This window comes from Echinops telfairi, unplaced genomic scaffold, assembly GCF_000313985.2.
Source record: "Echinops telfairi isolate 266 unplaced genomic scaffold, ASM31398v2 ScPeMD7_7462;HRSCAF=8500, whole genome shotgun sequence".
Classification (NCBI taxonomy): Eukaryota; Metazoa; Chordata; class Mammalia; order Afrosoricida; family Tenrecidae; genus Echinops; species Echinops telfairi.
The window spans coordinates 1,528,928-1,546,426 of record NW_022111362.1 but is presented as its reverse complement, the minus strand read 5'-3'; the positions used below and the strand labels follow the sequence as shown (position 1 = coordinate 1,546,426).

At 39.0% G+C, this 17,499-nt stretch overlaps 1 pseudogene; it reads right to left on the bottom strand.

Annotated features, from left to right (window-relative positions):
- The window catches only part of LOC115873116, a 17,177-nt pseudogene extending 5,016 nt beyond the window's left edge, over positions 1-12,161 (bottom strand).
- Between the last annotated feature and the right edge of the window lie 5,338 nt (positions 12,162-17,499).

Genomic DNA, 17,499 nt, shown 5'->3' with positions numbered 1-17,499 from the left:
ATATTTATTGGCCACTTGGATTTCTGCCCTCGTGAAACGTCTGTTCAGGTCCTTTGACCACCTCCTCAGTGGGCAATATTTTTTTTTCTTTTTAGAAGCTAGCAGAGTATTGTAGACTTTAGTAATAAGGCTTTTGTCTGATGTGTCATTGCTAAAGATGTTTTCCCAGTCGGTGGGCCCTTTTATTACACTCGGTGAATTCTTTTGCTGTACACAGGGACTTTATCTTCAGATTATCCCACTTGTCAATTTGTGACACCTCTATATTTGTATCCTTCAAAATTTTTGATAGCCTATGTATTCCCTGCGCCAAAATTCTCAGGCTGGTCCCAATTCCCTCATTAATGGCCATAAAAGTTTGGTTTTACCTCAAGGTCTGTGATCCACCTTGAATTTATTCTTGTGCATGGAGGGAGGTAAGGGTCTTGCTTCATTTTTCTGCAGGTAGTTATCCACTTTTTACAGTACCACTTGTTGAAGAGGGCATCTGCTTCCCATTTGATATTTTTTGGGCCCTTATTAAAGATCAGTTGTCTGTATGCTGATGATTTTATTTCTGAGTTTTCAGTTCTTTTCCATTGGTTTGAAAATCTGTCATTATTCCAATACCATGTGGTTTTGACTGTGTGGCTATATAATATGTGTTAAAGTCAGGTAAAACAAGCCATCTCACTGTATCCTTCTTCTTGAGGAGTTCTCTGTTAATTATGGGCTTCCTCCCTCTCCATATGAAGTTGGTAATCAGTTTTTCCATTTCTTTGACGGATGATGAGTGTAATTGTATCATGATTGCATTAAACTTATGTAGTGCCTTGGCCATAACTGACATCTTTCCTATATTGAGTCTTCCAATCCACAAGCATTATCCCACTTGTTGGGATATTCTTCCATTTGTTGAGGTCACTCTTTGTTTCTTGTAATAGTGTTCTGTAGTTTTCCTCATATAAATCTTTTGTTCTTTTAGTCAGGTATATCCCTAGATATTTCAATATGTGCTTGGCTACTGTAAAGGGTACAACATTTTTAATCTCCTTTTCTGTGGTTTTATCCAATATGTATAGCAACCTGATAGACTTCTGTTTGTTGATCTTGTATCCTGCCACTCTGCCATACCCCTCTATTGTTTCCAATACTCCCCTTGTGGAGCTCTTGGGATTTTCCATATATAAAATCATCATCTGAAAATTATGATAGTTTCACCTCTTCCTTTCCCAAGCGAATACTTTTGATGTTTTTTCTTTGCCTTATGCTGTTAGCTAAAACCTCCAGTACGATGTTAAATAAGAATGGGGACAAGGGGCATCCTTGTCTGGTCCCCCTTTTCAGTGGAATTGTGTTCGTCTCTTCTCCACTGACTACCACGTTGCATGTTGGATTTTCATATATAACTTGTATTAGCTTGAGAAATTTTCCTTCTATTTTGTTTATTGTCTTAAACAGGAATTGGTGTTCGATGTTGTCAAATGCTTTTTCTGCATCTATTGATATTATCATGTGGTTCTTACAGTTTTTCATGTCACTTTAGCAGATGATACTAATGGTCTTTCGTATGTTGAACCATCCCTGCATCCTTGGTATGAATCCCACTTGGTCATGGTGAATTATTTGTTTTATATATTTTGTATATGTATTCTACTGGCCAGTATTTTGTTAAGGATTTTTGCATCATTGTTCATTAAGGATATTTGTCTGTCATTCTCGATTTTTTTGGGATCCCTGCCCAGTTTCAACATCAGAGTTATACTAGCTTCACAGGAGTTCAGGAGCTTGCCTTCTTTTTCTATGTTCTGGAAGAGTTTGTGTAGGATTGGTGTCAGTTCTTCCCTGAATACTTGGTAGAATTCTCCTATGAAGCCATCTGGTCCAAGGGATTTTTTTCTTGGTAATCCCTTGATAACCTTGTCTATTTCTTCTATTGCTATCAGTATGTTGAGATTCTTGACATCCATCTGGGTTAATCTAGAGAGGGATTGTTTTTCCAAGAATTTGTCCATGTATTCCAAGTTATTGATTTCATTGGAGTACAGTCCTTCATAGTACTGTGCAATTATCCTTTTGATTTCATTGGGATTTTTTGTAATGTCCCCTCTTTCATCCCTCATCCTTGGTATTAAAATTTGTTCCCTCATTTCTTTGGTTAGGTAGGATTGTCCTTTTGACTCTGCTGTAATTGTTGTAAATTTGTGCCAGCATATCAGTCATATGTCTCTTTTCCTTTTTCATGTATGCATATATTACTATGAAACTTCCTCTGATAACTACCTTTGCTGTGTCCCATACGTTTTGGATGTTGTTTTCCCATTCTCATTGGTTTCTAGAAGTTTCCTAATTTCATCTCTGATCAGGGCCAGTATGCACTTCGTTTGCAATAGAGTGTTATTCATCCTCCAATTGTTTGCTCTTGTTTTCTTCATCTTCCTTTTGCTGATTTCCAGCCTTATGGCACAGTGGTCCGAGAGAGAGAAGTCTGTATGATAACAATGTGCTTAAATTTATGTAGATTTGCCTTATGCCCCAGCATGTGGTCTGTCTTCAAATATGTGCCATGTGGGCTTGAAAAGAATGTGAATTTTATTTGTATTTGGATAAAAAGCTCTGTAAATATCTATCAGGTCAAATTGTCTAATTGTAGTGTTTATATCTCTAGCCTCCTTGTTGAGTTTCTTTCGCTGTGATCTATATTTCTCAGGGAGCAGTGTATTAAAGTATAATTGTTGATGCTGTGATTTCTTTCTTCATCTTTTGTTGCATTTGGTTGAAGTATTCAGCGGGTCTCTCATTCGGGGAATGTATGTTTACAATGCTTAGATGTTCTTTGTCTACCATTCCCTTGAGCATTATATAGTTCCCCACCTTATCTCTTTCTATGATTTGCACTTTGAGGTCAATTTTATCAGCGATTAGTATTGAAACCCCTGGGTTTTTTGAATTTCTGTTTGCTTGGTATGTCTCTCTCTAGCTTTTGATTCTCAGTAATCTTGAGATGTGTCTCCTGTAGGCAGCAGATTGATGGGTTGTATTTTCTAAGCCAGTCTGCTAGCCTCAGTCTTTTAATGCCTTAGTTCAGTCCGTTAAAATTCAGGGTTATTATCTCCATCAGTGGACTCTGTGATGTCATCTTATACTTTTTTTTATTTTGGGTGTTTTGCTACATCCATTTTTTATCATTGTGTTGTGCATGTGTATGTCGTTCATTCTTCACTTCTTTCCACCATTAAGCCAATGCTATCTTGGGGGCTGTTTTCTCCTTGTTTCCCTCTGGGTGGAGTTGTTCTGTGTCACAGTCTCATATTTATGCTTGGTGAGTGCTGTTCTTCTGCTCATACTGGGCCAGCAAGGTTCTTTTGGAGGGCTGGGTTTCTTCTAATATATTGAGTTTTTCCTTGTCTGGGATGAGTCTTCTCCATTTATCTTGATAGATAATTTGGCTGGGTAGAGTATACTTGGGTTTGTGTTATTTTCCTTCAATTTTTGGAATATATTACTCCCCTCTCTCCTCTTCTTCAAAGTTTCCATTGATAGTTCTGAACTTTTATATGTGATTGCTTGTTTTTCCCTAGCTGCTCTCATGATTTTCTCCTTTTCCTCAAAGTTGGATAGTTTAACTATTATGTGCCTTGGTGACTTCTTCTTGGGATACAGTCTAGCTGGTGTTCTTCCTGCCTCCTGAATGGTTGCCTGGTTTTCATTCACTAAACTGCGGAAGTTTTCCTCCAAGAATTCTCTTACTATTGTTGCAGATGACTTCTTTGTTTTATCTTCCTCCAGTAATCCAATTATTCTGAAGTTGTTCCTCTTCATAGCATCAGACATAGCTCTTAGATTTTCTTCAGCATCTCTATGATCTTATTAGATTTTTGTTCACGTTTGTTAAAGTCTGCTTGGCTGTTCTCTAGGTCACTGGTATGATTTTCTGCCTTCTCCAGTCCATTGGCGAAGTCCGTGAGTCCGCTACTGGCTTTTGTTATCTTGTCTCTAAGCTCTTATATTTCCCTTTTGTATATGAACTTTATCTTCTCTATCATTCCATCCTTATTCTGTATTGTTTCCCTCATATCCTGTATGACTCCAAGAAGCATTCTGAAAATTTATTTCGGTGGCAGATCAATGTCTGCTTCTTCTATTCACATTGTTAGGATTAGGACATAATTCTGCCATTGCCTTTTGTGTCTCCTGATTTTTCATTGGGGACATTGGGGCTGATTGTTGTTTGCTTTGCATTCTTTTAGAGGAACCAGGTGCCATTTCCCAGGGATTCAAAGAACAGTGGCTCTCTTTGTTAGACTCAAAAGAATGCTTCTTCAAACTGTCTGCAACCAATTTTGCTATGGAATTGGCCTACCACTTTATCCTCTTGTGGCTTCGCTCTTTCCCTAGCCAACCAGTATTCTGTTATTTGGAGGGTAAGTTGGATGGTCCTCACAGGGGATGCTGATTGGGTTGTTGTGGACTCATGAGGATGGTGCTGTACTGGGTGATCTCACAAGAAGCCATGATAGTGTGGTCCACGGCAGTTTAGGGCACCACCGAAGTGTGCATCAGTGCCCACTACAATGGGAGTCCCACAGAAGGCTTGTGGGTTGTGCTTTTGTGTAGAGCACAGAGAATGGTGGTTGGAATTAATCTGGTCAGGTAGATCACTGCGGAGTTTGGGAAGAGGTTCCTGCAGCAGTGTGAAATATTAGCGAGTGTTAGCAGAGCTGGTGTAGGCTGTGTGAGGCACTACAGCAGTGGGAGTAAGTTCCCTCAGTAATCTGGGAGCCCAGGGGATGGCTATTAACACTCCCTGCCCAGCAGGCAGGATTTCCAGAAGAAGGTGAGTGGGATTTCCTCAGCCAAGTGTTATGCACTGCAAAGTGCAGGCAGGCAGAATTTCCCCCAAAATTTGGGTAGGATGTCCCTTGTTGGAGGGTGGGGGGGCTTTTCCCAGCTCAGGTTATGCTGCAGAGGGTGTAGTCTCCCAGCTGGATGGAGGGCAGGTGTAAATGTCCTGGGTTAAGGGGGGTGAACTGGAGGTTGGCAGTGGCATGTGAGAGAAAAGGGAAGAGAAAAAGAAATAAAAGAAAAAGGGGGAAAACACTAAGTGCACTGAGACTGTGGGGGGATAGAGAGAAGAGAGAGAAACAACAATAACAATATAGCTGATCCCTGACAGTGGGGCTAGAGGGATTTATTCATTTCCCCGAGGTGGCAGCTAGCTGTGACTATGTTGAGATAAAGCCCCTGTATAGACTCCAAATGATTCTGGCTCTGGCTGAGACAGTGGTGGGGCTAAAGTCAAACTGTAGCCGGTCTCCAGTATGGTAAGCCAAAAGCCCCAAGCCCCTCAAAACCTAGTGGATCTGTTTCTGCTTATCTTTATGATGCTCTTCTTGTGACCCAGCAGTGTGGAATTTCCCTCTTAGTAACTCTCCTGAACTGATTTCTGTGGAGTCCTTCTGGTATGTGCTACTCAGTCGCCATCTTCTTGGAAGTCTCTTATTTAGTAATTTTCTATGATTTTGTAGCACTACTTTTTGATTCAGTGCAGTGAATTATTTAGTCATATTTTTATAGCCATAGCATTTGTAACTTCCACCAAATGACTTTTCCCAGATTGCTCTGGGTAGGAAGAAATGGGGGAAAATACTGGTAGGATTTGAATGATTGCTGGCAGGGTGCATTGTGATTGTCATCCTGCTGGATGAACCAGAAAGGGGTAATTTCACTACCAGCAAGAGAAAATAGCTAGATTTTTGTGCACTGAAACGTCATGATCCAAGAGAACTGTGACACTATACAATCAGTAGAGGACTGGCAGACAAGTGATAGCAGCAGAATCAAGAGTCAGAGCATGAGACAGAATGGTGGACTTCCTAATCTGCCTTTGGGCTGGAGACTGGTTTGTGCATTTGAATGACTCAAGGAACTTAACTGGGGGAGCTAGGTTTGATGCCTCAGAGCTAGGAGCTAGAGTTAAGTGCTTTTTGGCTGAAGCTTATGGCAGAAAGGTGTGCCCTTTGGGTGTTTATTGGAAGTCATAAAAGAGCTTTATAACATTGCGTGAGCTGGGCAGAGGCTGTGTGGCTGAGAGAACAAAAACCAATGAGAGGCCTGTACACAGGGACAGCCTAGAAAAAGCTCTCCTGTCTGAATACTTATATGCTGAGCATTTGAAACCTGTTAAGTTCCTTAATTAAACCCCTAATTCTGAATATTGTCTGTAAGTTCTACGTGAACCTTTTAGTTGCAGCTAACAAGTAGAAAGCACTTTGGAAAGGATAGTTGAAGTCAGAATCTGGAGGAAGGTTGTCATGTGGGGCATGTCTGACTTAAGTCTTATAAAAATCGCCTTGAGCTACTGATGCCAGTGATGGTGCTTCTTCTCCTCCCTGATTGAGTAGATGGAGGTCAGACAAGGTCTCCACATCAAGAGCATATGAAAGTAAGCATTGATGGAAAACTCAGTGGATATTTCTTCTTTTTTATTATCCATGTACCTCTTAACTTTTTAATTGCCCCAAAAATGTATACAACAAAACATTCTCAAGTTCAGCAATGTCTACATGTATAATTCAGGACCATCGATTATATTCTTTATGTTGTACAATCATTATTGGTATCTTTTTCTGAAGTATTCTACTACCACTATCAACACAAACTCAATGCCCTGTAAGCAACAGCTCTTATTCCTTCACCTATTGGTCAAGTTTGGTTTCTTTAAAAAAATAATTTTATTGGGGGCCCTTACATATATCATAGTCTTCCATAGTTCAATCACATTAAGCACTGTTGTACATTTGCTACCACATCAATTCCAAGACATTTTCTTTCTTCTTGAACTCCTTGATATCTGCTCCCCTTTAGCTCCTCCCTCCCACAACACACCCCTCAGGAACCCTTATTCCTTCTCACCGCCCCCACCATATCTTGCACAATCCAATATATCTATTCACATACATTCTCTTGTTTGATCTCATAGAGTGGGGTTATACAATCATTAATGCTATCAGCTCCCAGTCCCTCCCCACCTCCCCTCCCCCACCTTCCCATAACCCCAGGGACACATTACCAGTGTTACTGTTTCTGATGGGTTATCTATCTTGACTTTCATGTATCAGTGTTAGTCTGGGTAGACTAGAGAAACAAATTCATAGACATTCATTTGTGTATAAGAAAGAGCTTTATATATACAAGAGTAGCTGAATATTTCAATAACATTCCAGCCTAGTCCAAATCAAGTCCATAAGTCCAATATCAGCCCATATGTCTGACACCACTCTATAAAGTCCTTTTCAGACTCACAAAACACATGCAATGACACCAGATGCAGGAAAATCACAGGTCAGTTGGCAGTAGAAGCATCTCAGTGCTGGCAGGTGTCTCTATGTGGCTCCTTCAGTTCCCAGAGCATGGGGCTTGTCAGCATAGTGCCATGTGCCTTTTGTCAGTAGAGTGTCTCCAAGGGAGTGAGCCAAGAGAGAGCGTGTGTCTCCCATCTCCAAGGAGGAAATACCAGAGTCCCCAGAATTCTCAGGAGAAGGCCCTGCCCACACAGAGGCCTCATTTTCTATGACCCAATTGACAGACTAGACTCCACCTCTTCACTCTTAATCCTCTCAAGTCCCAAATTGACACTAGATTATGTAACTCCAACAGCAGCAAATGTAACTCCAAATTATGTAACTCCAACAGCACCAAATGATCTTAAATATAAAAATGAACATACGCAAACCTGACATAGTAATTAATGAGGTAAAACAAAAAAAAACCATAATAGTATGGGGAGGAAATATTAAAGAACTAGAGGATAGTTATGTGGTTCTTCAGTGCCATACGACACCCTGGATTCATCATCCCTTCCATGTGGCCATTCTGAGAGGGACTGTCCAATTATCTTATAGGTGGGTTTTGGGTGTCCACTATATAGGCGCCCCCTATGATCAATTTGGTTGCTTGTTTTTGAACTTCTGATACTTTTTCTCATCGACACCTCATGATCACACAGGAAGGTGTGCTTTTTCCATGTGATCTTTTTTGCTTCCCTGATACATGGCTGCTTATTGAACTACAAGCTTTTAAGACTCCAAACACTATATCTTTTATTATTTTTTTAAAGATCATTTTATTGGGAGCCCTTACAAAAATGCATACATCAATTTTATCAAGCATATTTGTACATATGTTGCCATCATCATTTTCTAAACATTTACTTTCTATTTTAGTCCTTGGTCTCAGCTCCTCCCCCCACTCCCGTGACCCCTTGATAAACTATAAATTATTATTATTTTCACATTTTATACTGACCACTGACGCTCTTCACCTACATTTCTGTTGTTAATCCCCCTGGGGGGGTTATGTGTCGATCATTGCCATCAGATCCCCCTTTCTCCCTTCCTCTCCAACGTCCCCCTACCCTCCTGGTATAGCTATTCCCATTTCTGTTGCAGAGGGTTTAATCTGACCTGGATTCTTATCTATATCAGTGTACATGCTCTGGTCTAGAAAGAACTGAAAGGCAGGACTGGGGTCATGATAGTGGGGGTAAGGAAGCCTCAGAAAACCAGAGGAATACTGTGTGTTTCATTGGTTCTATACTGCGCTCTGGTTGACTCATTCCTTTCTTGTGACCTTCTGTGAAGGGATGCCCTATTGTCTACAGATGGGCGATTGGTCTCTAGACCGACACCCCTAGTTCTCAACAATATGTTTTTGTTTGTTTGTTTTGAGTCTTCTGATGCCTGTTACCTGATCCCACCAACAGCTCATGATGGAACAAGCTGGTGTGCTTCTTCCATGTGGGCTTTGTTGCTTTTCTGCTAGATGTCTGCTTGTTTAACTTTAAGCCTTTAAGACCCCAGATGCTATACATTTAATAGCTGGGCACCATCAACTTTCTTCACCACATTTGCTGATGCACCCATTTGTCATCAGGAAGGTGAGTATCATACAATGCCACACTTTTAGAACAAATCATTCTTGTTTTCATGGTATAGTATTCACATATCACACACTTACATAGTTAGATCACTTTTTAAAAGAGTTGTATATATGACTCTTAGTGCATGAAAATCAATTCTAATGTTCTCTCCCCCCTCCCACATTCATTGTTTCCTTCCCAAATCCTCTCATGCTTCCCTCACAAACACCACCCCAACAGCCCTCATAAACGAGTGTATCAGTTATTGTATCCATGCATTCAGTGGATATTTCTTATTGAAGAAAGAGAAGTAAGCATACTCAGAGCAAGAAGGGAATTTTGGGAATTGTACTGGCTGGAAGCTTGACCAAGTGGAAAGCTTATGAGCCAGTTCATACAGAAACAGAATACTAGAGGCCGTTATGAATCTGGCTGTGGTTGGAATGGGGTGAAGAGACCAGGTCTGAGGCAACTATCACCTGTGTGCATTAGCGAAAGTATGGTTAAAAGCCATGGAAGCCATCTAGTATAGCAGAAATTGCATGGATGGAGGCTGGAATGCATACACACCTGGTTTAAAAGTACTTTACCCTCATTGCTATGTGACCTTGAGAAACATATTAACCTCCATAGGCCATAGTTTTGTTATACCTAAAATGGTAATTGAATATATACTTATCCAGAAATAAGTAAATTTAATGAGAAAAGTACAAAGAATAATTAAAAATAACAGCATTATAAGAATACCTTTAAGGAAAACTGGTATTTCCAAGTAATGAAAACTATAACACTTCATTACTATTAAAATGTACATATAAATATATAAATGTAGGTCAATATGTAGATATGTGAAAGTGAAATTAATCAAATTAATGCATACTTTTGATGTTTTTCAGTATCCTCATGGTAATTTAGAAATGGAACAAATCTAGAGGTATTAAGGATAATTATGTGTTTAAAATAAGTATCTGTATAAAATAACAAGCATGATTAGCTTTTATAATTTTTAACTTGCTACTAAGATACAATGATCAAAACAATATGAATAGATAAAGCAGTTAAACAGAATTAATAACTTAAAGACCTTCTAATATATGTATACATCAATGGGCTGTATAGTAAATAAAGCTTTGTGAATAAATTGAAAATAAAAAATTATTCAATAAATCATTTAGAAATAACGTGCTCTCTAGTTCTTAAACGCTTCCTCCCTTGAACCACCATGACCCCAATTCTGCTTTGCAGACCAGATGATACACAGCGGTACAGATGGGAATTGGAAACGCAAGGAATCTAGGACAGATGAACCACTCAGGACCAGGGGTGACAGTGGCGATACCGGGAGGGAAGGGGGGTGTAGAAAGGGGGAATTGATCACAGGGAGCTACATATAACCTCCTCTCTGGGGGACGGGCAGCAGAGGGGTGGGTGAAGGGAGACGCCAGGCAGTGTAATATAAGATATAATAATAATTTATAAATTATCAAGGGTTCATGGAGGAGGGGGGAAGGTCAAGGGAGGGGGGAGGGGAAGGAAAATGAGCTGATTCTGGGAACCCAAGAGGAAAGCGAAATTTGGGAATAATGAGGGCAACAAATGTATAGATGTGCTTTACACAATTGATCTATGTATTGTGATGAATTGTATGAGCCCCAATAAATTGATTAAAAAAAAAAAAGAAATAATGTGCTAGCAATTAGGAATGGAAGACTAACTCACATTCTAAAAACTACAACATAAAATTACATTTCAGATTAATATAAAAATGAAATTACAGACAACAAAACACAGAATGAAATATTCAAAAAATATTTAGAGGCAGGGCCTGGCCTTAGCTCTGTTGGCTAAGAAACAATATTTTTATTGTTCCAGGCTTGATCAAATGCAAAAATGCTTATTTGAGCTATATAACTTTATAAATAGTTGTCTAAAATCTAGTGTCAATTTATTAATTTATACTGAGACATTGACCTATCAAGGTGTCCACCTCCCATGCCCACAGAATGCTCATGACCATCAGGAGCCACTCTGTGAGCATGGAGTCAGAGTAAAGAGGCCATGACTTCCTTAATCATTTAGTCCCCAGCCTGCCACACACATCTTGACATTATACACTGCTACACAGCAGAGAGTAACACATTTACTTTGTTATTCTGGATGCCCTTACATCTCCTAGTGCACTTCACCTCAAGCTTTGGCAGGGAGATCAATGTTGGTTTTGTCTTGGATCATGTAGGAAGACCAAGAAATAGTTTGATGGGCCCTCTATCTATCCAGATGGAGAGATTCTGGCCCTTCAGTTTAAAGGTGCTATGAAGATATCATCCTACCATCTGCATGAGAGAGCTGCTGGTATTCCCTTGGACTAGGTTGATCCCTACTAGATAGGGAGTCCTGCCAACTCTTTTCCCTAGCCAACGAGGGGTGGCTTTCTGGTAGTTTTATGTTCTCTGCTCTCTTGGATCCAGAGTCCCTTCCTATACTCCTGTGAGTAGCACAGCATACAGTCATTGCAAGTTCATTTCTGGTGACACCTTCTGAGGCTCTATTCCCTGGAGGTTCTGTATCCAGATGGGATTGCCACCAAACCTTGAAGAACCATCATCCTTCTGTCAGATGCGCTCTTCCTTGTCAACTCTTAAAAGTGAAATGGGTCATCCTAAGCTTTTTGTCCAAAATATGATCTGTCTGACATAAAACTAGGATCACTGTAAGGGAAAGCCTGTTCAAAACTAGCCATTTGTGGAAGAGTGGTCATGTGGACTTTATAGAAAAAGACAGTTTTAAGAATTAAAAAGGGAAGTGGGTATTAACATTGTTGTTAGTTCCCATCAAGTTGGCTGTAGCTCGTGGCTGCCCTGTGTACAACAGAATGAAGTGGTGTCTGGTTTTGCACAGTCAGGTGTAGAAGTGAGTCCTTTGTTATTGCCACTGCATATTTTGTGTGCATTAAAAACTAGGGACTCTATCTTTCAATACTATGTTGGACAATATTTTTTGTGATGGCGTCTGTATGATTTTTCATTTACTGGTTTTGAAATAGAATAGTAGGCTTTCTTTCTATTTTCTTTAACTTTGGAAACTCTGCTGAAACCTGCCTACCATGGCTGAACCTGCTGGTGTTTAAAATATAGTGAATAGTTTCTGGCACTTTAATAAGTAAATTGGGACTATTCCAGCACCCACTAGCCATACTTACCTGTATGGTCACTTTTTTCCCTTGGGCTTTCCTGGCTAACTTAGCTCTCTTCTGATGTTGCATCCTTTAGCTACATCTATATCTTCAATAATGTGGCCTGTTTCACAATACCTATCTCTAAGGAAAATACCTAATTTTTTTTTTACGAATTATGAGTCAGTTGTTATTGTGTAAATCTCAAAGGAAACCTTATTTCAACGTTTCTGAGAGTTTATGGTGACTGTCCCAGTTCTCCTTCCCTTTCTTCCCATTGGGGTTGTCTTAATAAAGCCAGTTAAAATGTCAATATTTCTTAAAATATAGGGAAAACATTCCTGATACAATGCAAATGTTCTATAAAGAACTGCTTTAATAAAACTGGCTGCATGGAGATAACTGGTTAAATCTAGGACGGCAATGAGAAAAGAACTCAACATGAGAAATACATATGCTACAATGACTAAGTATATATAAAAAATAAAACAAAAACTTGCTGCCATCAAGCCAATTGCAATTTATAGTGACCCTGTAAGATAGAGTAGAACTTGCCCTGTAGGTTACTGAGGTTGTAAATCTTTAGGGGAGTGGAAAGCCTCATCTTTCTCTTTAGGAATAGCTGATGGTTTTCACTGTTTATCTTGTGGTTAGCAGCCCAACAGGCCACCCAGGGCTCTTTATAATGACTCATGAACAATTAAAGGGAAGGCTACAAAGTTAAGCTAATACTTTGACCACAACTCTAAGAAAACACCGTTAAAATGTCAAGATAGAAAAAACAACAACACCTAAATGATAATTATAGCTTTGCTTTAATTGTGGGTGTAGGTTTTTTTCCTTTCATTTTTCACTATTGTATTTCTCTGGAATGTGGTTAATACAGGAAGGCTTCAAAAATTACATGGGAAATCTTTCGTGTTTTTAAGTACATTTTCCACAATTTTTTTTCAAATCTCTTTGTATAATATAAACAATACTCTCTACCTCTTATTCTACCGGAATTAAATGAGGTAATGATTATGAAGTACCTTTCCTTTGTTCTTTTCTCTGTATAACCCTACTGTATTGTTTATAAACCAAAACAATTAGGGGTCATTTGGAATCTCTCCTTAGTAGGGAGTCTTTCCAGTTTTTTCTTTTTCTTCTAACGATGTAAACCTTTCTGCACAAGTAAAATGCTCTTGACTACCCATTCAGTTTTATGTTATGGCCTTCCTGAGCCTACAAAGGAGCATCCTCCACTTCACTTCCCCAAAAACTTCAACTCTGTCAAAAACAGCTTTGTTCCATGAAGCTGTATTAAGAAAGGAAAAGTCCTATGATTAAATTTTTTTTTTTACAGAGAAATGTGTTATAAAAGTTCACTCTGCTTTTTTGACATTCTGCTCAGGTTTCTAGCCTTGTTGGTGGTCCAAGTTCTCAGTGGAACTACGATTTCCTGTGCAGACTAGGAAGGCATGTTTTGGATTTAGTCCCTTTGGTTATGCATCTTTCCACTACTTCAATATTTCTTTTCAGAAACATTTGTGAAAAGAAAGGGAGTTTTATTGGGGATTAAGCATCTCCCATCCATTAAATTAAAAAGTCATCCCCCAATAGTATTTTGCAGGAGAGTCATAAGGAATGAATGGCACTGACAGCACTAAGCAAAGAATATGAACCATGAAGAGGCAAAATTATGCTTCCAGAGCAATCCAAATATCCTTTCATGAGCCACTCAAACCCACCAGTAAAGCCAGTTGTCATGAAGTTGCTTTCTACTCATAATGCGCATGTTTATAAATGGATTATTATTCCTACTTTCTTTTAATCTGGAAGCTTTTCTGAAACCTTTCCATGCTATGGACTCATTGATTCTCCAAAATGGCTGCATTTATCTAAGCAGGCATTCTCCATGTGTCCTTCAGGTCATTGGGGTACCTCCCCAACATGCAGCCAGTGTGGAACTCAGCCAGATGCATTTTGAATGCTCCCTCTTTCCCTCTTATTATTAAAATAACCTAACAATAAGTATACAGGGTTTCCTGTACCCACGTCACTCAAAATGATTTAATTGCTATAAGAAGTGCCACCATAGCTACCCTCTTAGTGGATCATTTCCTGTTCAAGTGGCCACCACTAGATGCAGTACTCATGCCCATATCTGTAAGCCCCCTAATGCACATAAATTAATGTCTCTCAGATTGATTCCAGGTAATTTTTTTGTCTTTTGTCTTCTTCATACAGGAATAGTTCCTTTTGGGTTTAGTTCAAACACATGTTAACCCTGTTCGTACAGCATTGGTTATTTGGGTGGCCTGTTGTGAGACAGCCAATTCACAAAACAGGGGTGGAAAGGAAAGAGAGTACTTATTGAATAAGTATTGAATAAGGAAAATATCATATTGATATTTTCAATCACATGGCATATTCACTCATATGTAATTGAAAATTTCAATAGCCTCCTATGGAATTTTCCTGAATACTACTATCAAATAAATACTCTCACTTTCCTTTCCACCCCTATCTTGTATATTGTCTTACTCGCATCAAGTCAGTCACCCCATCGGCATGAACAGGGTCAACATGAGTTTGCACTCAGAACCCAAAGCAGAGATTGCGTATAAGTAGGTATTTTCAGCAGCCGCTTATGCATCTGAAAGTTGGATATTGAATAAGGAAGACCAAGAAGAATCTATACATTTGAATTATAGTGCTGGCAAAGAAAATAGAAAGTACCATGGATTGTCAAAAGAACAAACAAATCTGTATTTGATGAAGTACAGCCAGAATGCTCCTCAGAAGCATGGATGGTGAGACTTTGTCTCATGTACTTGGGATATATTGTCAGGGGAGACTATTCCTCGGAGAAAGACATCATACTTGGTATTGAAAATGGTCAGTAAAAAAGAGGAAGGCCCTCAACAAGATGGATTGACACACTGGCTGCAACAATAGGCTCAAAGTGAAGAACAATTGTGAGGTTGACACAGGACCTGGCAGTGTTTCATTCTGTTGTACATTGGGTTGCTGAGTCAGAACCAACTGAAAGGCATCTCACAGTAACAACAGTAACAGTATTCAGGAAAGGTGTAGTAGGCAATATGAACTGGGCTCCTAACCATGGGGTCAACAATTCAAAACCACCAGGACTCTGTCCATGGGAGAAAGATAAGGCTTCCTACTCCTGAAAAGATTTAGTCTCAGAAACTCATAGGGACAGTTCCCTGTCCTTTAGGCTTGCGATAAATTGGAGTCCACTGTATTCAGTAAGTGAATGAGAAAGTGTGTGTTCAGGAGACAGAGGGGATCTTGTTCTATAATAATCTGCCTCCCAGAGAAACAGGTTAAGGAGAGTTTCATAGACAAGACTTAGCACGATCGGATATTCTGGAACAATTTAGTTGGAGATAGGCTATCTGATTATCAGATTGTTCTCTTTGTTTGGAGGTGCTTGCTGACATGACATTCCAGCTGCAAGTATTGTTAGCAAATTAGGTCTTTCAAATGTAGGTGGGTCAATTTCTAACTTCTAAAGGGAAACAGCCAGCACTTGTCTGTCAGTTTGTTGTACTGTGGTGGCCTGTGTGTTGCTGTGATGCTGGAAGCTATGTCACTGACATAGCAGATTCAAATACCAGCAGATTCACCCAAAGTGAAAGAGCTTCATCAGAGCTTGCAGACTAAGAATAGATTAAAGAAGGAATAGGCTGTTTACTTCCAAGGAATTAGCCATTGGAAAGCTTTTGGATAGCATCAAAACATTCTCAGATACTAAACACGTCATGAGTAGAAACAAAGCATTGTCAGAGATAGTGCCAGAAAACAAGCCCCTCAGGTTTGATTGCACTCAGAATATGACTGAGAAAGCATTGCTTTCTCAGAGTAGGGTCCATCATAATGAAGTGCTTTCTCAGAGTAGGGTCCATCATAATGAAGTGGATAGAGTAAAACCTATAGGAGTAAAACTTTTTGGACCTTATTTAATGATGGGCATGGTTCAAATTGAGAAGAAACAGCTGGAGACATCTATTATTAATTGGAACTGTAATGTACAAAGTAAAAATCTAGGAAAATTGGGGAAGTTGTCAAAAATGAAATGGAAAGCAGGCATATTGATATACTGTTAGTGAGCTGAAAAGAACTGGTATAGACCATTTTCAATCAGACAATCATATTATTATTATGCTGGGAGTGACAAATTCAAATGTAATGATATCACATTCAGTGTTGAAAATATTTCAAGATTGAGATGGGGAGTGGGGAGGAAGGGGGGAAAATGAGAGCTGATGCCAGGGGCTTAAGTGGAGAGCAAAAGTTTTAAGAATGATGAGGGCAATTAATGTATAAATGTGCTTTACACAATTGATGTATGTATGGATTGTGATAAGAGTTGTGTGTGCCCCTAATAAAATGATTTTTTTAAAAGGTTTTCAAGATTTATTATGAAGAAAAAGGCTGTCTGTGATAGGATAATATGTATTTGCATACAAAGAAATTCAGTTAACAACTATTATGCAAATTTATACACCAACCACTAAGGTTATTGATGCAGAATTGTAGAATTTTACCAATGTTTTCAGTCTCAAATTGATGAAGCATGCAATCAAGATGTGTTGATAATTATTGGTGATTGGAATGCAAAAGTTGGAGACAAAGAGGAAGAAACAGTATTTGGAGAATATGATCTTGGTTATAAAAACAGCTGAAGATCACATGCTAGAATTTTCCAAGACCAATGAGTTGTTCATAGCAACAACACAAAAGGTACATGTGGAATTTTACAGATGGAATACACAGAAATCAAATGGACTACATCTGTGGGAAGAGCCTATGGAAAATCTCAAGTGAGCAACCAAAACCGAGCCATGGGCTGACTATGGAACAGGTCATAAATTGATCATATGTACGTTCAGGTTGAAGCTGAAGAAAATGAAAACAAGTCCACGAGAACCAAAATATGACCTTCAGTATATCCCACCTGAATTTTGAGAGCATCTCAAGAACAGGTTTGAGTCATTGATCACTAATAACAGAAGAATTTATGAGCTGTGTGATGACATCAAGAACATCATACATAAAGAAAGCAACATATCACAAAAAAGATAGGAATGAAAGAAAAGATCAAAGTGCATTTCAAGAGACTCTGAAACTTGTTCTTGATCATAGAGTAGATACAGCAGAAGGAAGAAATGATGAAGTAAAAGAGCTGAACAACAATTTCGACAGCTTGGGAAAACAAAATAAAATATTATGATGAAATATGCAAAGATTTAGACTTAGAACACCAAAAAGCAAGAACAGACTCAGCATATCATAAACTAAATGATCTCAAGAAAAACTTCAATCGTTGTGTTGCAATACTGAAAGATTTTATGGGCAAAATATTGAATGATGCAGGAAGCACCAAAAGAAAAGGGAAAGAATACACAGAGTCATTGTGCCA